Genomic DNA, 22,691 nt, shown 5'->3' on the forward strand with positions numbered 1-22,691 from the left:
ATTCATCCTGGGAAGGATGGGGTGAGTGGATGGCTTCTCCACTGGTTCTGGAGGGGGCATTGTGCCCTGTGTTCTTCATCCTGGGAAGGATGGGGTGAGTGGATGGCTTCTTCCACTGGTTCTGGAGGGGGCATTGTGCCCAGTGCGCATCATTCTGGGAAGGATGGGGTGAGTGGATGGCTACTCCACTGCTTCTGGAGGGAGCATTCTGCCCTGTGATGCAGATCATGGGGAGTGCAAGGTCACAGTCTCTCACCTAGGTGTGAGACCCACAGGATTTGCAGGGGCCAGGACCCACAACAGTCCATGGAGGCAGGACTACACACTGTCCGCTGGCGGTGATGGCTGCTCATTGGTGGCAGTGGCGGTGCGGGTGTCAGGGCTGGGAGTGGTGGAGGGAGGCTCCAGCCCATCCCCTGCAGCCTCGGACGGCTGCCCACTGTGGCTGCTGCTGGCAGTGGTGCTGTGTCGCTGCTGGTGGCAGTGCTGGCAGTGATTGGGGGAGGCTCCAGCCCATCCCCTGCAGCCTCGGACGGTTGCCCACTGGGGCTGCTGCTGCTGGCATTGGTGCTGGTGGAGCTGCTGGCAGTGGTGCGGGTGGCGGTGCTGGCGGCGGTGCTGGCAGTGGTGGGGGGATGTTCCAGCCCTTCCCTTGCTGCCTCGGACGGCTGAACTACCGTGGTTGGTGGTGGGGGCTCTGAATGAGTCCCAGCACCAGGCCTCCTGTCCTTCCTCCCTGCACCCTTCCTGTCAGCAGCCGGGGATTGCTCCTTGCCTTTCTCTGTCGAAGCTGGTGGTGCCTCCTTGTCCTTCCTAGGCACTGCTGGTGGTGCCTCCCTGCCCTTCCCTGTCACAGCTGGTGGTGCCTCCTTGCCCTTCCTTGAAGCACCCGGTGAAGGCACCCTTTCAGTGTTGCTGCCTGGTGCCCGGGATCCTCTCCCGCCTGCAGTAGCTGTCGACACTACTGTGGCCGTGGACTGGGTGGCTGAGGTGCTCACCTGGGTTCTGACCACCCTGGCCTGACGTGAAGGACGGGGGGAAGTGGTAGGGAAGAGGTCAACAGTGGAGAGGAAAAGCTTCTTAGGTACACTGGGGTGGAAAGAGGGTGAAGGTTTAGGAGTGGAGAAAGAGGAAGTTGTTGTAGGAGGTGTCTGCTATGTTTGGGTGCAGGTGCGTGGGCTGGATGCTGTTGTGAGGTGGATGGCTGTTGGGTGTCTGACTTCTTGTGTTTGTGTGCTTTGGGAGGAGGGAGCACAGACACAGTGGGAGAGGACACAGGGGACGTGTGCATGAATGTGGGGGTGGTGGCTGCCAGCGAGGGTAGTGTAGTGATAGGCATGATGCTGATGGTGGGAGTGGATGAGGATGTAGTGCATCCAGGTGTGAGTGTAGACGCAACTGGGAGGGAGGTGGACGAGGAGGAGGCGGGGGACACAGTGGAGGCAGTGGATGTTGGCATGTCTGCATCTGGATGGGTGAGTGCCTGTGGGATGATGTGTGGTGCTTGTATTTGCCTGAACCACTCCTGTGTGTTGTCTTGTGTGCATGCTGGTCTGCCTGTGTGCTTGGGATAGATTGGGGTTGAGGGAAATGGGATTGGGTAGAGCAAGTTGGAGGGGGGAGGCTAGGAACAGGGACAATGGCTGCCATCAGGGAGGAGGCCAGAGCCTGCCTTGATCACTGTTAGGCTGCCATGCCAGAGTGAATGCCCTCCAGGAATGCATTTGTTTGTTGCAAATGGGCTACCTGCCCCTGGATGGCATTCACAATGGTTGACTGCCCAACAGAGATGGATCGTAGGAGGTCAATAACCTCCTCACTTAGGGCAGCAGGGCTAACTGGGGCAGGGCCTGAGGTGCCTGGGGCGAAGGAGATGCCCACCCTCCTGGGTGAGCGGGCACAGGAAACACGCTGAGGGGCTGCTGGGAGGACGGTGCTGGCACAGGGGGCGGCGGCTGTACCTGTAGTTGGGGAGGGCACAGAGGTGTCCGCCACCACCAGGAAGCTTCCATCGGAGGAGGTATCACTGTCAGAACTGTCCCCTTCAGTCATGCCATGGTGCTCCCCTCGCCCTCCGTCCCACTGGTGCTCTCACCGTCGGTGGAGTCGGCCTCCTGGGCCCTGTGGGATGCAGCTCTCCCCATCGCAGGTGCCTCTGCTCCTCCACCAGATGATGCTGATGCACATTAGGACAGGGTGACAAAACAAAAAGGGAGGGGAGACAAAGGATACCCTTGGTCAATGGCGACAACAACACCACTGTTGCCGTACACGACACACATACACAGGGAACAGCCGTACGCACTAGGCAATGCACTAACAGTCACAATGCTAGTCACCAGCCTATGGACAGGGATACCTAAAGCCAATTGCAGCATACCTGAGACCCACAGACCCCTGCCCAGTAGTGGATGCCTACTACCTTGGTTGGAGGAGGTTTACATCAGGCCCTGCCCAACATGGGACCTACCCTGCAGTGTCTGGCCTGGCCTAGGGACACCCATAGGCCCACATCCCCCACCTGGATGCCACCCCACCACACGCAAGTAGTATATTGGGGCCCTGTAGTCACCCTCTTGTTGCTGCTGTGATGCCCCCAAGCGCCCATCCAGCTCCGGATAGGCCACCGCCAGTATGCGGGCCATCAGGGGGGTCAGAGTTCGACGGGCACCCGTTCCTCGTTGGGAGGCCATCCCCAGCTGGGCCTCTGCCATCTTCCATGCCCAGCATCTCAGGTCCTCCCACCGTTTCCGACAGTGGGTGCTCTGCCTGCCGTAGACCCCCAGGGTCCGCACGTCCTTGGCGATGGCACACCATCTACCCTTATTTTGATGCGCGCTGACCTGCAGAGAAAAACACATAGGAAAAGGTATCAGTCAGACCGTCCTTCCTGTTACACTCATGGCCCACCATAGCCCTCACATCCCCTTATGCACAGATATTGCCCACCATACATGCAGTACGCTGCCCAGGGCCCTTCCACCAACCCCCCCACACGAGGCCCTCACACACAGCACTCCATGCATTCATGCCCCATGCATCGTGCTCACAGTGTACTCACCTGTTGGTCTGGAGGCCCATACAGCATTCAGTCTGGGGTAGGACCCCATCCACCAGTCTCTCCAATTCCACAGCGGGGAAGGCAGGGGCCCTTTCCCCAGTGACACAAGCCATGGTCGGTTCCAGACACAGGTCCCAGCAGCACTTGCAGTGTAGTTCCTCACCTGTTGAAGGTCAGGTAGCAAGTGAATGAACAGATAGAAAGTGGCGGTCACGTCCGCAGCGCTGCGTACCGTCACCACCAGCGTACATCACCATTGGCCACTGTAGCCCATAGGGCCTAATGGTATCCAATGAGGAGTTGCATTGCGGTTCTCGACCGCCTCCCGCAACGGCACACGTCAGCAGAATTACCTCATTTCCACATGTCCCTCCATGCAGGACATACAGGACAGACGGATGCCATTTCAGGGGGGGTGCAGGCCATGGCACCTAACTGCGTCACAGTACACATAGGCACCATTTGGACCTATCCAACAATATACAGTTACAGTCACAACATGCAATGCAGTGTAGTATTTGTAAATATGGAATACTGACCAGCTGCTCACTGTTTTGCCACCCAGATTGCAACCGCTGCAGATGAATAGGAGATGGAGACATCCCCCGTGTACAGGACCCTGGTGGACTTGGCAACAATTGAGGACAGGCACCCAGTAGGTGTTGGTGTATGGGTATGGTGTGGGCCCTGAGGGTTAGTGTGTGTCTAACAGTTGTCCCTTGATATTTGCAGGTGACTCTGGTTACCCCAACCTCTCATGGCTACTGACCCTTGTGAGGAATTCCAGGACAAGGGCAGAGGAACGTTACAATGAGGCACATGGGCGAACAAGAAGAATCACAGAGAGGACATTCAGCATCCTGAAGGCCAGGTTTCATTGCCTCCATCTAACAGGTGTATCCCTGTACTACTCACCCAAGAAGGTCTGTCCAACCTTGCCTTATATCGCCAGGTGCCTTTTCTGCAGGAGGATGAGGTTGGAGATTGCCGTGTGGCAGCAGTGGACCCTGTGGACAGTGAAGATGAGGAGGCAGAGGATGAGGATGAGGACAACAGAAGTGCAATATTATGACAATACTTCCAATGACACACAGGTAAGACACTGTAACTTCACTTTTCATTGACAGTTTTGTGTTTGGCATTGTCACTGGCAGGCTGATTTTCCCACTTCTTTGGCCACTTACTGTACCCTTTGGCATATCTATTTTCAGATATTTGTGCCTCACTATCACTCCTGGTGTGTTGACTGCAGCCTACTACAGGTCATTCCTATGTATGCATTACTGTACAGTTGTATTGCAGTGTTTAAAGCTTGTTAAATTAATACGTAGTTCAATCATTTGACAGACTCCATACTTGTATTTATTCAAATGGTGTTTATTAATGTGCCTATAAGTAGAGGGGGATGTGCAATGGGCTGGGGTGATGGTGGAGGAATGTCCAGGATAGAGTCCAGTCTATGTGGATCATAGGTGCATTGTCCAAGGGGAATAGGAAGTGGAGCAATGGAAGTTCAAGGTAGACAGGGTGGGACACAAGGGTGACAATCAGGAGAGTCTTATTTCCTGTCAGGGGTCTTGGCAATAGTCTTTGGCTTCTGCCTGGATCGCAGGGACCGTTTGCAGGGTGGTTCTCCTTCTGCAGGGGGAGGGGTGCTGGTGGGCTGTTGATCCTGTGGCGGGGCATCATGTCCACTAGCGGCAGCGGAGATGGAAAGCTGTTCATCGGTTTGGCTGGTGTCAGGGGCCCACTGGTGTGCCACTGCCTCCCTCATGGTGTTGGCCATGTCTGCCAGCACCCCTGCAATGGTGACCAGGGTGTTGTTGATGTCCTTCAATTCCTCCCTGATCCCCAGGTACTGTCCCTCCTGCAGCCCCTGGGTCTCCTGCAACTTGTCCAGTATCTGGCCCATCGTCTCCTGGGAATGGTGGTATGCTCCTAGGATCTTGGTGAGTGCCTCCTGGAGAGTCGGATCCCTGGGCCTGTCCTCCCGTCGCACAGCAGTCCCCCCAGCTTCCCTGTTGTCCTGTGCCACTGCCTCTGACACCAGGTCCCTGATCGTCCTATATTTGTGGGTTGGCCTGCGGTCCCTGTAGTGGTGGACACACTGCTGATTTACGTGTCCTGGGGTCAGAGGTATGGGCCCGCTGGGTGGGTACTGTGCTGGTGTTTCCTGAGGGGGAGGCTCTGTGGTGGTATGGGACTGTGCCTGGGTAACCGACTGTCCAGAGGTCCCTGATGGGCCAGGTTAGTCATCCAGATCCAGGCGTCCAGAGCTGCTTTCATCACTGTGGGCCTCTTCTTGGGGGGGGGGGACTGAATGTTGCTGACACCTCCTCTCCGGTGATGTTGGGTGGGAGACCTGTGGGGATGTAAATGCAGTGTTATTGTTTCTGCGTGTGACATCTTGTGCATGGGTGTGTTGCCCTCTATGGCTGTTATTGCCGTGACAGCTTTGCCTTGTGTGAGAAGTTATTTGGTGGGCTAGCTGATGCTCTCTAGTGTGCATACTTTAGTGATGGGTGTCCATGCAGGTCTGTGATGGGGGTCCGTGCATGGGTGTTACATGCAAGGCTTGGTATTGGGAGGGGTGGGTTGTGATGGTGGGGTGTGTGTGAGGTAGTGGAGTGATGGGAGTGAGGGTAAGGGTGGGGGTCTGTGATGGCATGCAGGTAGGGGGGGTGATAGTAATAGATATTTGACTTACCAGAGTCCAGTCCTCCTCCTACTCCTGCTAGGCCCTCAGGATGCATGATTGCCAATACTTGCTCCTCCCATGTTGTTAGTTGTGGGGGAGGACGTGGGGGTCCACTGCCAGTCCTCTGTACAGCTAGTTGGTGTTTTGCTGCTGTGGAACGCACCTTCCCCCGTAGGTCGTTCCACCTCTTCCTGATGTCATCCCTTGTTCTGGGGTTCTGTCCCACGGCATTGACCCTGTCCATGATTCTCTACCATAGTTTCATCTTCCTTGCAATGGATGTCTGTTGCACCTGTGATCCGAATAGCTGTGGCTCTACCCGGATGATTTCCTCCACCATGACCTCCTCTGAGAATCTGGGGTGTCGTTGTGGTGCCATGGGTGTAGTGTGAGTGGTATGGGTGAGGGTGTGTGGAGTGATGTGTTGGGGTGTGTGATGTAAGGTGCGTAGATGGTGTATAGGTGATGGTGGTGTGTGGCTGTGGTCTTGTCTGTTGTCTTGCTATCTCTCTTGTGGCAATTGTTTTTAGTCGTAAAGGGTTGTGGGTAATGTGGGTGGGTGTTTTATAGTGGTGTGGGTGTGTGGGAGTGGTTTGTGTATGGGTGTCAGGTGTGTGTTATTCAAATTGTCTAATGTAGTGTTTTTTGTATGTGTGTGTGTATTTGGAGCACGGCGGTATGTACCGCCAATGGTTTAGCACCATTGAATGTCCGCTGCGGTGATTCGTGGGTCATAATGCTGTGGGAGTAGTTCTGTTTGTGTAACGGTGTCGGTTTTGCTACCACCAGTTTACCACTGACCTTTGGGCTGACGGACCTGTGTGTGTGGCTGTATAGTGACGGTGTATGTCATATTATGGGTAACTGTAATCTGCTGCGCGCCGGTATGTTGGCGGCAGTCAGCATGGCGGTAAGCGGTACTTACCTCCAATGTCATAATGAGGGCCTAAAACCTTTAACTGCTCCTTAGAAATATTAATGGTCACTACTTCAACAAGATTCTGAAAACTTGGGATCACTTATTCTTATCACATGACGATGCAAAAATGGAACAGTACGTGCAAACTATAAAGCTATATAAACTATAAAGCTAAAATAGGCGGCACTACATGAGTAGGAAAAAGCATTATTTATATAGCTGTAGTCCTAAAGCAAATATTGCACTGATTTATTCAAAATGACACTTTGCAATAAATATACGCAATGCGCTTGTGGATGTGCATGAAAATGAACACACAGTATAAACGATTCTGAATGCAATTCATACCCACTAAAGTTGCCGCTGCTATCAAGCTATTGAGAAGTGATACAAGCAAAGAAGGAACAAGTAGTGTGCAAGATCACACGTAGAGGGCTATTTCTGCAAGTATAAGTATGGGAGAGACAGAGGTGTAAACTTCGCACCTAGGTTTGGGAATAGCATCTTGTAGTACACTCGTGCCTTAGTGTAGCAGGTCAAGCAGCCTTGAAAACACCTACCAGTGCACCCAGCTTCTTGCTTCCTACAAATGACTTGGGGCCAGATGTATTAAAAATCTGGATTGCGAGTCGCAAATTGCAAGTCAGACCGACTCGCAATTTGCGAGTCGCAATCCAGAATGTAGGATGGTGTCCCTGACACCATCGGCGACTCGCAAGGGGGTCGCAAAGGCCCACCTCATTAATATTAATGAGGTGGGTCGCAATTTTCGACCCCCTTGCAAGTGGCGGCACTCACAGGGATGGTGGCCTGCTGGAGACAGCAGACCACCATGTCTGTGACTGCTTTTAAAAAAGCATATATATATTTTTTATTTGTAATGCAGCCCCGTTTCCTTAAAGGAAAACGAGATGCATTACAACACAAAAAAATGAAACGTTTTCGTTTCATTTTTTCATGCCATTCACAAAGTGGAAGGGGTCCCATGGGGACCCCTTCGCTTTTGCGAATGGGTTATGTTGGACTTTTGCTTATGCAGGGTCATCCCCAGTCTTTTTGCCTCCTGCCTCCTATTTTTTTCTGACCTGTTGCTGTTGGCTTTTCAACTCTGAGCACTTTACCACTGCTAACCAGTGCTAAAGTGCATATGCTCTCAGTGTAAATTGTATGTAATTGGTTTATCCATGATTGGCATATTTGATTTACCAGTAAGTCCCTAGTAAGGTGCACTAGAGGTGCCAGGGCCTGTAAATCAAATGCTACTAGTGGGCCTGCAGCACTGGTTGTGCCACCCACATAAGTAGCTCTGTAATCATGTCTCAGACTTGCCACTGCAGTGTCTGTGTGTGTATTTTTACACTGTAAATTCGACTTGGCAAGTGTACCCACTTGCCAAGCCTAAACCTTCCCTTTTCTTACATGTAAGGCACCCCTAAGGTAGGCCCTAGGTAGCCCCAAGGGCAGGGTGCAGTGTATGGATAAGGTAGGACATATAGTAATGTGGTTTATATGTCCTGACAGTGAAATACTGCCAATTTCGTTTTTCACTGTTGCAAAGCCTGTCTCTCTCATAGGATAATATGGGGGCTACCTTTAAATATGATTAAAGTGTAGATTCCCCTAGAGAGTAGATGGACATGTGGAGTTTGGGGTCCCTGAACTCACAATTTAAAAATACATCTTTTAGTAAAGTTGATTTTAAGATTGTGCATTTGAAAATGCCACTTTTAGAAAGTGAGCATTTTCTTGCTTAAACCATTCTGTGACTCTGCCGTGTTTGTGGATTCCCTGTCTGGGTCAGTTTGACAGTTGGGTTGTTTTTCACCTCACACCAGACAGTGACACAAAGGGGGCTGGGGTGTAACCTGCATTTCCTGATTAGCCATCTCTGCTAGGAGGGAGGGGTGGAGTGGTCACTCTCATCTGAAAGGACTGTGCCTGCCTCTGACAATGCCGGCTCCAACCCCCTGCTGTGTGTCTGATGACTTGCCTGGGCAAGGCAGGATTTCACAAGTAGGTGTGAGTCCCCTTTGAAGAAAGGTGACTTCAAAGACTAAAATGGGTATAAGAAGGGCACCCAAATCTACAGACTTTAGAAACACTTCTGGAACCAAGAGGAACCTCTGCCTGGAGAAGAGCTGATAGCTGAGAAAGACGTGCTGCCCTGCCTGTGACTGTGCTTTGTGGAGCTTTCCTGCAGTGCTGCTTCTGCCGAGTAAGAGGGCAAAGACTGGACTTTGTGTGCCTTCCATCTTGTGAAGAAATCTCCAAGGGCTTGAGTTAGAGCTTGCCTCCTGTTGTTTGAAGTCTCAGGGACAGCAAAGCCTTCTCTCTGCCAGCACCTGGAGTCTCTGGAGAGACTCCTGCTCTGACAAGTAGTGCCCTGTCCAGTCCCTGGGCCCTTGAAAGGAAAGCTGGTGGAAATCCAAGGAAATCGACTTCGGACGACTCCGGACCGATGCCGCTGCTGAATCCGGTAACGCCGCCTGCACCTGACGCCGTGACCTTCGCTGGAACGTGACACTCTTCGCAGGCCCGTCGCCACAGCCGCCCCGCTGAAGTCCGCGACTCCGTGGAAGTCGCCGCACCACGTCGTGACCGACGCTGCTTGAAGTGCACGGGTTCAACGTTTCGCACAGACGCCGCGATCCCCAACTTCGCGCATCGGCTTGTTTTCACTCTTCACCAAAGGTACTGTACTTGGGGGTCTACACGACTCTGTGTCCGGCGCCGCTGGTGTCGGCTTGTTGGGAACGACTCCGTCACGACACCGTGTTAACATCTCATTGAAGCATTTTTGTTTCTAAGCGCTATTTTTGGGAGTTTAATCTTTAAAAATTCATAACTTGACTTGTGTATGTCGGATTTTTGTAGTTTTGGTCTTGTTTTGTTTAGATAAATATTTCCTATTTTTCTAAACCGGTGTTGTGTCATTTTGTAGTGTTTTCATTAAGTTGCTGTGTGTGTTGGTACAAATACTTTACACCTAGCACTCTGAGGTTAAGCCTACTGCTCTGCCAAGCTACCAAGGGGGTAAGCAGGGGTTAGCTGAGGGTGATTCTCTTTTACCCTGACTAGAGTGAGGGTCCTTGCTTGAACAGGGGGTAACCTGACTGTCAACCAAAGACCCCATTTCTAACAGGTTACCACTAATGTGACACTGGTGATAACTGCGATTGCTTTGCGACCATGTTCGCGGTCACAAAACAATACAGCATCGCGCTGCGACTCGCAATTAGGAAGGGGAACACCCTTTCCTAATTGCGACTTGCAGTCCCGTTTTGTGAGTCGGTAACCAGGTTACTGACTCGCAAAACAGGGATTGGGCATCGCAATTTGCTTTTTGCACCTTTTTGCACCCACCTTCTCCACCGACCCCAACGACGCAGCCCTCAGCCTCACGCATTGGATCACCAACTGCGCAGACAACCTCGCTCCCCTCAGATGCCTCCCAAGTCAGACCAACACCAAAAAACCTCTCTGGTTCACCGATACATTCAAGGAATAAAAAAAAACCTGCTGCACCCTCGAGAAAGCCTGGCGCAAGGACCACACCGCAGATAACTTGACTGCCCTCAAGAACGCTACCCGTGATCACCACCAACTGATCCGCGCCACCAAAAGAAATTTCTTCACAGACAGACTGCACAAAAACACTCACAACAGCAAAGAACTCTTCAACATCGTCAAAGAGCTCTCCAACCCCAACGCCAACGCCATCACGCCCTCACAAGACCTCTGCAACTCCCTCGCCACCTTCTTCCATCGTAAGATCACCGACCTACATGACAGCTTCGGACACCAGACCCAGCCAACCACCACAGAACCTACAACCCCAGCCATTACCCTCAACGCCTGGACTCACATCAACACGGAAGAGACCAAAGCCACCATGAACTCCATCCACTCCAGTGCCCCATCGGACCCCTGCCCACACGTCATCTTCAACAAAGCCGACGACATCATCGCCCGCATCTCCAGACCATCATCAACAGCTCGTTTTCTTCTGCCACCTTCCCCGAGAGAGAGCTGGAAACACGCTGAAGTCAACGCCCTACTGAAGAAACCTACGGCGGACCCCAGGGACCTGAAGAACTTCCGCCCCATCTCGCTCCTCCCCTTCCCTGCCAAAGTCATAGAGAAGACCGTCAACAAGCAACTTACCAACTTCCTTGAAGACAACAACCTTCTCGACCCCTCGCAGTCCGGATTCTGAGCCAACCACAGCACAGAAACCGCCCTCATCTCAGTCACTGACGACATCAGAACTTTGATGGACAACGGAGAAACAGTCGCCCTCATCCTCCTCGACCTCTTGGCTGCCTTCGACACCGTCTGCCACCGAACCCTAATATCCCGCCTCCGCTCCACCGGGATCCAAGGACTGGCCCTGGACTGGATCACCTCCTTCCTCTCCAACCGCTCCTAAAGAGTCTACCTCCCACCCTTCCGCTCAGACCCCACCGAGATCATCTGCGGCATCCCACAAGGCTCCTCGCTCAGCCCGACTCTCTTCAATGTCTACATGAGCCCCCTCGCCGACATCGTACACAAACACAGCATCATCATCACCTCCTACGCCGAAGACACTCAGCTGATACTTTCCCTCACCAAGGACCCCACCAGCGCCAAGACCAACCTGCAAGATGGAATGAAAGACGTCGCAGATTGGATGAAACTCAGCCATCTGAAACTGAACTCAGACAAAACGGAAGTCCTCATCCTCGGAAACACCCCGACCGTCTGGGACGACTCCTGGTGGCCCACGGCCCTTGGCACCGCACCAACGCCCTCAGACCACGCACGCAACCTCGGTTTCATCCTGGACCCATTTCTCACCATGGCCAAACAAGTCAACGCCGTATCATCCTCCTGCTTCCTCACCCTCCGCATGCTCTGACAGATCTTCCGTTGGATCCCCGCCGACACCAGAAAGACCGTGACCCACGCCCTCGTCACGAGCCGCCTGGACTACGGCAACACCCTATATGCAGGAACCACTGCTAAACTCCAGAAACGTCTGCAACGAATTCAAAACGCCTCCGCCTGCCTCATCCTCGACATACCCCGCAACAGCCACATCTCCGCCCACCTGAGACACCTGCACTGGCTTCCCGTCAACAAAAGGATCACCTTCCGACTCCTCACCCACGCACACAAAGCCCTCCACAACAAGGGACCCGAATACCTCAACCGTCGCCTCAGTTTCTACACACCCACCCGTCAACTTCGCTCCGCCAACCTCGCTCTCGCCGCCGTCCCTCGCATCCGCCGCACCACGGCAGGTGGGAAATCCTTCTCCTACCTGGCGGCCAAACCATGGAATTCCCTCCCCACCAACCTCAGGACCACCCAGGACCACTCCGCATTCCGGAGGCAACTCAAGACCTGGCTCTTCGAGCAGCAGTAACCCCTTCCCCCTAGCGCCTTGACACCCACACGGGTGAGTAGAGCGCTTTATAAATGTTTATGATTTGATTTGAATTTGATTTGCACGTAGCAAACAGCTAAGGGCCAGATGTACGAAACGTTTTGCGACTCGCAAACGGCAAAATTTGCCGTTTGCGAGTCGCAAAACGCGTATCCCAATGCAGAAATGCATTTTGCGAGTCGTTACTGACTCGCAAAATGCATTTCAGACTCGCAAATAGGAAGGGGTGTTCCCTTCCTATTTGCGAATCGCATTGGGATGCAATACCATTATGCGGTCGCAAATGGCATCGCAGTTACCATCCACTTCAAGTGGATGGTAACCCAATCGCAAATTGGAAGGGGTTCCCATGGGACCCCTTCCAGTTTGTGATTGCACCCAAACATATTTTTTCAGGGCAGGGAGTGGTCCAAGGGACCACTCCCTGCCCTGAAAAATCCGAAACTAAAGGTTTCGGTTTTTTTTTGTAGTGCAGCTCGTTTTCCCTTAGGGAAAACGGGCTACACTTCAAAAAAAAAAACCTGCTTTATTGACAAGCAGGTCGCTAACATGGAGGCCTGCTGACGTCAGCAGGCCTCCATGTTAGCGAGTGCCCATACTCGCAATGGGGCCGCAATTTGCGACCCACCTCATGAATATTCATGAGGTGGGTCATTGCAACCCCACTGCGAGTTGCAGTCGGTGTCTGAGACACCGTACTGCATAGCAATTTGCGACTTGCTTTTTTCGTACATCTGGCCCTAAATTCGCTGTTTGTGACGTGCAAAAGTTTTGAACATCTGGCCCTTGGTTCCTTCACTTCAGTGCTGGCTGGACTTTTAGCAAGTTCCCAGTCTGAGAACATTGTTAGACTCCGGGCAGCCATGGAAGAATAACCCAGCTGACAAATTCCACGTGACAGTTGGAATGATGTGGAATAATTACATAAAAGAGGATGGAGATGAAAGCTGCTCTTGCAGCAGTGAGCTTCAAATCCCTTTTCTTTTTTGTTTAATGTGGTTCTCAGTTGATCCTTTTTACAAATGGTTCTACGGGGTTAGTCAGAGCAGGAGACACAGCGCTTTTAAAATGCATGCTGCCTCTAGCTTCGTATTCCAAACAGGAGGCAGCAGTCCGACAGGAGCTCGAGTCTTGCCAACTTTTTGGTCCTTGGGAATAAAAGGAATAAAAGAGGCAGACCAGCTACCTAAGAAGTAAAAAGTAATAAAAAAGGCGCAATAAATGCAATTAATATCTGTACGGCTGCCTTTCTAGAGAACCCCTCCTAAAGCCTATATATTGCAAAGTAGTTGGCACTTCAATTCTTTATTCCTCAGCTTAAGTCAATTTACTTATTACTTGCGCTACGAAGCTTACTGTACAGTATGTTATATGTTGGGAGCTTTCCAAACCGTGCGTTCACCGCCTAAGCAGTCTCTTGGCACTAGAAAGAAGCCCTCTGAGTGGGTTAAAGAATACAGTCAAGCGCACAAGAACTATGCAGTGAAACCGACGAACATAACCTTTAACACCAGCGTGGTCTCCATCTCCGTCGAGTAGCGTATGATTGAGTTCCAGAATGCGGTTGCCCATGCAGAAAAGGACCGTCTTCCCGTTTGTAAATACTGACAAGGTGTATTAGGAGGAGGGGGTTGTTTTTCCAGGCAGTCTTGTGAATACTGCATGTAGCCTTTGCTTCTTGTGCTCAGAAAGTGGGAGCCAGAACAGTGGTCAGCGAGGAGGTGCATTTTTTTAACCGGATTACGAATCCTCTACTTTTTTTGGGGTGTTGTGATTTTGCCATCATGCTCTTGGTACTGACCAAATACGTACAACGAGCGAAATCGAGACGGATAGTTAGAACATAACAGCCATTATCAGTGTTCATAGTAGGGAAAGAAGTAATTCACAGGTGTGTTATAACCAAACATTTGATGCAGATATGTGGGCATTCTTGCTTCTGAAGTCTTAAACAATGAGAATTGTTACGTGTGAGACAGTCCTGGGCACATGGGAGCAATTCTCACTCAAACAATTCTGACTTTATATCGCACTGAAGGCCACACGTACAAACCTTTTTGCTGTTCGCAAACAGGCCAATTTGCAGAATTGGCCCATTTGCGAATGCAAAATGGCTTTTGGGGATGTAGAAAGCCCTATTTGTGATTTTTATCGAATCGCGATTCAGTACTAGGAGCATGTTTAGGGTGTCCCTTCCTAATACCGAATTGCAGTGGTATGTGGGAATGTTTTGAGACCGAAATGCAGTTACAAAACATTCGCAAGATACAGCCAAATTCAATTTGTTGCGACCCATTCACAAATCAGGAGTCCCCAAGGGACCTTCCCCTCTGTGAATGCTTGCAAAAGCGTTTTTGAAGACCAGTTAGTGGTACCACGGACCACTGCCTACTCTTAAAAATAGAAAAGAAAATGTTTCATTTTTTTTGACACACATCCCATTTCCCTTTAAGGAAAACGGGCTGCATTAAAAAACAAGCATCTGCAATGCAATGGGTCTCGCGTTTGCTTGAGTTAGAGCTATTAGCATTGTAAAATCCTAACCAGATTTTTCTTGCCACATAAATTGAAAATTTTAAGTAAAACAATTTCACATAACTAACTGGACTTTTCTTGCCATATAAACTGAAAAGTTAAAGTTTCACATAAGCGAGCCAACGGCCGCCATCAGCACAAATCAGACACACAAAGGGAAATCAAATTTTGCTTGCAGTGAAATCTATTGGCAAAAGTGCAATTATTCATATAACCGGCAAAAGTGCAATTACCTATGTAACAGGATCGATGTCATGTAAAGTGCTTGCCTACTGCCCAGCGAGACCGCGTTGTGAAATAAAGAGAAAAAGTAGTCTAGAAAACAGATGGAAAACATTGAGCTTCGTATGTGTTCAGTAGTTGGTCGGTACGCTCGAGGAGGGCTAAACACCAGAAAAGGCATGACGTATGCATGCCTCCCACTAGTGAAAGCAAGCGGATTTTAAAAGGCAAGCCCACAAACCAATGAAAGTGACTGACGTGACATGGGCGTGGTTAGACGCCCAAAGAGAGATTACAACAGGGGACGGAGTACTTTGCACTTGCCCCTAAAAATAAGCGAAAGCTTAGTGACAGCCTCTTACACAGTCCATACTAGCCAAGTATGCAGCTCTGGGACAACTTTATAGAGAGCGTCAAGCAGAGCTTACTGACATCCCCACACACAGCATATACACACAGCTAACTTTTCAACTCCAGGTAGAATATTAACAATGAGCATGTGCAGGGGAGGCTCTTTATATTATTAATGAACACACACAAACATTAATGCAAAATCCGTTCTCTCAGAGTGGCTATCTATTCCATCTGTTGAAATGGCAGCCTGCACGAGTGCACTGTGCTCTGACGAGAGCGTGTGTGCTCAACAGCCTTATTATCAAAGCGCTAGAAAGCCTATCTTGCCCACCAGCTCAGGGACGCTTATCCCAGGATTAATTATAGCTATCAGATGATAAAAGGCTTCAGGAATGATGAAAATCTTCGTTCTGCAGAAGTCTGCTGCATTCTAAAAGTAGCAACAGTTATGCTCTCATGTCCAGTCACTCAGAAGTTGTCATTTGGTTTAGGAAAGGGGTTCTGCTGGAAAATGCAACCCCAAGATCCATAAAATAAACGCTTGTATGGATCTTCACCTTGTGATTCCAACAGGGAAAGAGCAGCGCTATGAAAAAGAAGCGGCTGCAGTTTATCTGCCAGAAGTCAGATTTCACAGATTATTGAAGCGCCAAGCCTTTTGGTTTTTTCAAAAAGACCTTTGAACAGACTCGAGATGTCTGCTTCCCAAGCTGCAGCCATACAAGATGCCATTTCCAGTCAGACTCCTTTAAGTTTCGGACTGCACATGCTATCTACAGTGCGCAGCTTCTCTGCAAGCCACGAGTCTGACTGGAGCTGGAAATTGTTTTCTACATGACTGCAGCATGGGAAGCAGACACCTCGAGTTTGTTCTATAAAGTATCCCCACATTTTCTCCACCAAAATAAGCCTCTTAACATTTCTCACCAGCAATGCTCAAACAATTTAAGCACCTGCACTCCCTTCTAAGACTGTACTTCTGCTGTGTGCGTGCTGGGCGGGTTTCTAATGTTGATTCCCGTGAATGTGGGAGTGTCATGGAGGCGGACGGGACAAGAATCAATGTGCAGGGGGAGGGAGTTAGGGATGTCCCAACAGCAACAAGGAGAAGGTGGGACAAATAGGAAAGATTAACCACTAAGAAGCAAGGATTTTTAAATGACACACATAAGCGAATGGGAAGCAGGGGCGGAGTTGAAGCCCACAAAGAAGTATATACTAAACTATATGCAAGAGGTCTCGAATGCTCGACCTAAAAAAAGACTGCTTTATTTAAAAGTAATCACAGACATGGTGGTCTGCTGACCCCAGCAGGAGACCACCCCTGTGATTTTGGCGATTCTCAATGGGTCGCACATCGAGACCTACCTCATTATTATTCATGTGGTAGGTCTATTTGTGACCCACTGGGAATCGCAAAATGTGTCAAGGACACATTTGTACATTGGTGATTACCAAACAGCGAATCACAAAAATGTGCTGTTTGTTAATCACAAACGATTACCACTGGACATGTGGCCCTAAGTTACTTATCAGCTTCCAGGTGCAACATGTCAGTGGAAATACTGAGACCCAATTCTGAATAGTTGTGACATTTCAGTGGAAATACTGAGACCCAGTTCTGATTATCTGCAATACGTCAGTGGAAATACTGACACCCAATTCAGATTACTCTGTGAGAAAGAGCGCAGGTTAGATGTACGTATTTTTCTTCTAAGTACATATGTCTCAGTTTGTCACAAATACAATACAACTTTGATCTTCATGAATCTCTTGATAAATACCATTGCGGACCGCCAGGTTCTGAAGAACTATTGATCAATCACCAACCTTGAATATGGCATCAAAATGACAAAAAGGGAAGAAGAGTGCTCCACAAGAAGAGAAGGGGGTATTCAGACCCTTAAGTGGCACACAATTAACTCTAACAAACATAAGAGAAAGACCTCTTAATTGCCCTGATGCTAGCGAGGTGGATACAGTACACTCAATTACCTCTAAGCAGTTTGTGAAAATGATACCGTAAACCGTGTCGGCTCAGGACGGGATCCCCTTGATCACATCTAGTAAGCCAGGAGTGATAAAATCAAATTTCCTTTTCACCTCTGTTGTTTAATCCATCAATTAATCAAGCAACCAATTAATGAACAACATTTTAACTTCCATTGGAACCATTTTAAGCATATATAATTCCACTCAACACTAAATATATTATTTCTTACATACATACATAAGGTATACATATAATTGTATCACAATTTTAATAAGCTTTCACTTATCAATTCTCCCATTTGTACAGTAAGAGACAAAAAATAAAAGCCCTTCTTCAAGGGTCCCAGGTAATGCTGCTAAAAATAACTCAGTATGGAACATCGTCACATCATTTTACTAGTTCCTTCATTTGTTGCTTATTGGACGAATCCTGACTTACAACCTCAGACAATCCTGTTTTCAGCCCAGTCCACTAGAAGCACCAACCACCAAAGCCTAAACACCCTTGTAAGGCAGGATATTTCTTGTGGACTAGTTCTAGAAGAGTACCACTTACAGCACTATGAAATGGTTATAGAAAAGTACCACTTACAGCACTATTACAATTATTAAACTAAACAAGTGAAGCAATAATTGCCATTGCCCAGATCATTAATTCTTCCACCTGTTGAATGAGAGAAAATGACAAAAAACCCTTGTTTGCTCTGGGAAATGCTCCTGAAAAATATCTCATATGGAGCATTAAGCTTTCTTTTCAATAGTTTATTAATTTGTTGCTTATTGGACGACTCCTGACTTACAACCTCAGAAAATCCTGTTTTCAGTCCAGTCCACCAGAAGCACCAACCACCAAAGCCTAAACACCCTTGTAAGGCAGGATATTTCTTGTGGACTAGTTCTAGAAGAGTACCACTTACAGCACTATTAAATAGTTCTAGAAGAGTACCAGTTATAGCACTATTAAATAGTTCTAGAAGATTACCACTTGCAACACTGTTAAATAGCTCTAGAAGAATACAGGTTACAGCACTATTAAATGGTTCTAAAAGAGTACCACTTACAGCAGCACTAATAAATGGTTATAGAAGAGTACCACTTACAGCACTATTACAATTATTAAACTAAACAAATGAAGCAAAAATTGCCAATGCCCAGATTATCAATTCTTCCACCTGTTGAATGAGAGAAAATGACAAAAAAAACCTGTTTGTTCGGGGAAATGCTCCTGAAAAATGTCTCATATGGCATTAAGCCTTCTTTTCAATAGTTTATTCAGTTGTTGCATATTGGACAGTCTGTTTTCCTGTTTTCCAGGCCAGCCCCCTCTTAGCACCAACCACCAGTGCCTTACCACCCTTGTCAGACAGGGCAGTTCTACAAGGGTACCACTGAGCATTATTAAAAGTAGAACACCGAACAAGTTAATAATTCCTTTGCCAGTTGTTACCCAACTAGCTCTTCTAATTACAGCAGCTGTGGTCCTCTTTTGCAACAACAGAGATTCTCTATAATGCTGCTTACATTGCCTATCAATAGTTTAAACAATTGTGTACAACGACGGGGGAGTACAATATACAGTGGTTGAATGGTCTTTGGCAGGTAAAGCTTACTCAAAGGCACAAAGCTTAGACAATCATGCAACACATTAAATCCAATTCTCCATTCATAACTTTGGCTATAACGTGTTCCAACTTATATTGTTATCCATGAGTAAACCCAATATTTCCAGTATTATATGTACCTAGTAGCAAATATGTAGGAGCAGAATGAGATGCACTTCAAATGTATGACATTAAAATAAAAATAACATCTATGCCATAGCGCTTTATCCCACAATTTTGCTATTTTTTGGCACCAAACACAAGGTTCTGCTATTACCAAATATAATGATACTCCATTTGCTGACCTCAGTAAGAGGTACGGCTGAACTGGCTTTGCTGGGGTCTGAACGTATGACCTAGAAGTCATTACAAATGTCAGCAATGAGCATGAGCTTAATGAGCCATCTTGCCAAAGATTCACAAAAGCTTAGAGAAAAGTACAGTGAAGAAAGCGAGAGATGCTCACTGAGCTGACCACAGCTTCCAACCTACAAACACAAGCTACTTGAATGAACGACAAAAGGTATAGTGCTAGGTGATGAAGCACTTGATTCAGCTGTGGCAACTTTCAGGCAGAATCTTTCAAGCTCTGCTGTAGGGTGCTGCATGTGTCCTTGTTCCTCCCCACTCTGTTCAATCTATACGTGGCCCTGCTAGCAACTTTGGTGTGATGATTTGGCTTCCAGGTCCTGCCTTACGCAGATGACACCCAGATTATTCTTTTAATACCTGATGATTTACTATCTGTGGCAGAGAAGTTTAAACTCTGTATGTTAGACATTAGTGTCAGGATGAAGGAGAACTGTCTGAAATGGAATGCAGAAAAGACAGAGATATTGGCCTTTGGGGCTGAGCACTTGATGTGGTCAGAGCTATGGTGGCCAGAGGCGTGTGGCCCCTACCTACTCCGGTTGTGTCTGTGAAAAATCTAGGAGTTATCTTCGACAATACACTCACCTTTGATACACAGTTCAATAGGACCACAAGTAGTTGCTTCTACATTATCAAAATTCTGAAAAATATATTTTGTCTTATCCCAGTAGAGCTCAGAACAGCAGCAGTAGTTATTGCATTGATTACGTCTTGCCTTGAATTTAAACATTAACAAATCTTTGCTGAAGAAACTCCAGGTCATTCAGAAAGCGGCAGTCCGTTTGGTTCTGACTATACCTAAATGCCTTTCAGTGAGAGAAGGCCTGCACTTCCTTCACTGGTTGCCTGTCACAAAGCAGGTAACCTTTAAAGCTCTTTGCATGGTTCATAAGGCTCTGCACCTGCAGGTTTCTTCACTCCTGAGGTGAGCATTTCATTGGTACTCTCCAAAAGACAACTGAGATCCTTTTCTTTGAGGAAAGTGATCATCCCTAGGTTTAGGAAGACCAGATGGAGTGGCCACACCTTCTCATTAGCGGCTTTGAAACTGTGGAACACGTTGCCCCTCCCCATTGCCAGCTTAGCCTCTCATATGGGCTTTGTAAGCAATTCAAGACCTGGCTTTTTGCCCTTTCGTAACTGCATTTTCTGACAGTTTCTTTCCGTTGGCAGCGCTTTGATACCTATGGGCATAATAAGCTTTATAAATCCTAAATACAAATACAAATTCACTTATGATTGACAATCCTGGGCCCCTCCTCGCCCCAATTTCCTTTTATAAAGTATAAAGTTGCACGTTGGCCTCACCTTGAGCAAACCAATTTGGCATTCATGGATGTCATCTTTCAACATTGTCTGTTCTCCTATTTTTCCAAACCAGTCACCATGAAGAACTGATTCCATAATTGTTGCCTGGAATACTGAAATACAATGCAAACAGCCATGCCCCCCAAAAGTCACCAATAATCACCAGAACAGAATTAGGCAGCAAAATGTGATAGGGCCTAGGCTGATGCAGTCACATTAAGACAGACCACAAACCCTTGTACAGCCTACCGACGAATTCAGTGATCAAATTATGAATGCTGGATCTTTACCATTTCTAACGGTGAAATCCTGTGGGATTTGCTGCCTTTCTCAAATCAACAAAAAAACGCAAACACTTCATCTATAGTAATACGTTCTCAAAATTAGGAATTGGGAAAGCAAGCAGATGTGGCTTTAATGTGCCAACATACGCAAACAGAGACATGCACAAATTCTATTTGCAAGGATTAGCATATTAAACCCAGACCTATTGGCTTTGTGAATGCTGGATCAATCAATCAATTCGTTTTTGTAGAGAGAAACTACTCACCCGTGAGGGTATCAAGGTGCTGGGGGAGGTGGGGTCAGAGGCAGGGGGACGGACCGAGCCTCATCTGAAGAGCCACATCTTGAGGTTCTTCCTGAAGATGGTGAGCAATGGGCTTTGTCTGAGGTGCAAGGGTAGGTTGTTCCAGCTCTTTGTTGTGAGGTAGCTGAAGGACCTGCCTCCGGTGGTGTTTTTCCATATGTGTGGGATGGTGGCCAGTGCCTGCTGGGCGGAGCGGAAGGGTCTGGCGGGGTTGTGGAAGGAGATGCAGTGATTTAGGTAGGCCTTTCCGATGTTGTGAATGGCTTTGTAGGTGTGGGTGAGTAGCTTGAAGATTTGTCTCTCCACCAGGAGCCAGTGGAGGGTCGTCAGGTGCTGGGAGATATGTTCATGGCGGGGGAGGTTCATGACAAGTCTGGTGGCGGTGTTTTGGATGAGTTGCAGCTTTCTGATGTTCATTGTTGTGGTGCCAGGGTAGAATGCGTTGCCGTAGCCGAGCTTGCTTGTGACTAAGGCGTGGTTGACTGTCCTGCGGCAGTCTACTGGGATCCATTTGAAAATCTTTCAGAGTTGGCGGAGGGTGTGCCAGCAGGAGGAGGTGACGAGTTTACCTGTTGTGTCATTTAGAGGGAGGAGTTGAGGATGCTTTCAAGGTTGCAGGTTTGGTCGGTTGCAGAAGGTGGGGTGCTGAGAGATGTGGGCCACCAGGAGTCGTCCCGGGCTGTGGTTGAGTTACCGAAGATGATAATCTTGGTCTTGTCAGAGTTGAGCTTGAGGCAGCTCTCCCTCATCCAGGCAGTGATGGCTTGCTTTCCTGTGTGGAAGTTCCTCTTGGCCTCGTCTGGGTTTTCAGTGAAGGATATGATGAGCTGTGTGCCATCGTTGTATGACACAATGTTCATTCCATGGCCTCTGACGATGGCTGCAAATGAGGCCATTTACATGTTGAAGAGTGCTGGACTCAGGGAGGATCCCTGAAGAACTCCACAGCTGACTTCTATAGGTTTGGATGTGTATGGTGAGACCCTGACTCTGTGTTCTTCCTGAGATTAAGGAGTGGATCCATTGCAGGGCTTTTCTGTGGATACCCCCGTCATGGAGTCTGGTGCATAAGGTGCTGTTTGAGACCGTGTCGAAGGCTGCTGAGAGTGTCAAGGATTTCACAAGTGTCTCAAGCTCAAATAACGTTTTGTTGTTTGGTTTCTCCACTCACCCCCTCCCCCTAGAAAAAAGGATTCTTTCAGATCAATGCATAGTTTTGGTTCCATCTTGTGGTCATTTTTTTTCTCGCAAGTAAGCATATGCATGCAATGGTTTAAAATAGTACTAACCTTAGCTAACACTTGCAAATGAAGTGCAGCACAGACACAGCCCACCCTAAATGAAAACGCCTGTTGTATCAGAAGTCAAAGGTGTGAATAACCACAACAATGCTGTCTGAGACCCACTCATGCTCTGATGTCATGTGTAAGCACCCACAATTTGCACGCTGAGATGATGAGCTGGCTGCCAGAATGACTCACATGCCTGGTTGATGGATTTTTTGCCTCCCTTGGACTTTACAATAATGTACTAATGCGATGGAAGTTCCACTGGTGGGTGGTTTTGTGTGTGTTGGTGTGTATATTGGTGTGTTTGTGTCTCGTATGCG

At 48.5% G+C, this 22,691-nt stretch overlaps 1 protein-coding gene across 1 annotated transcript in view; it reads right to left on the reverse strand.

Moving 5' to 3' along the window:
* The window catches only part of CHRDL1 (chordin like 1), a 632,262-nt gene that overhangs the window by 381,114 nt on the left and 228,457 nt on the right, over positions 1-22,691 (reverse strand). The gene's annotated exons all lie outside the window — the stretch shown is intronic.

Source organism: Pleurodeles waltl, chromosome 2_1 (assembly GCF_031143425.1).
Source record: "Pleurodeles waltl isolate 20211129_DDA chromosome 2_1, aPleWal1.hap1.20221129, whole genome shotgun sequence".
Taxonomy (NCBI): Eukaryota; Metazoa; Chordata; class Amphibia; order Caudata; family Salamandridae; genus Pleurodeles; species Pleurodeles waltl.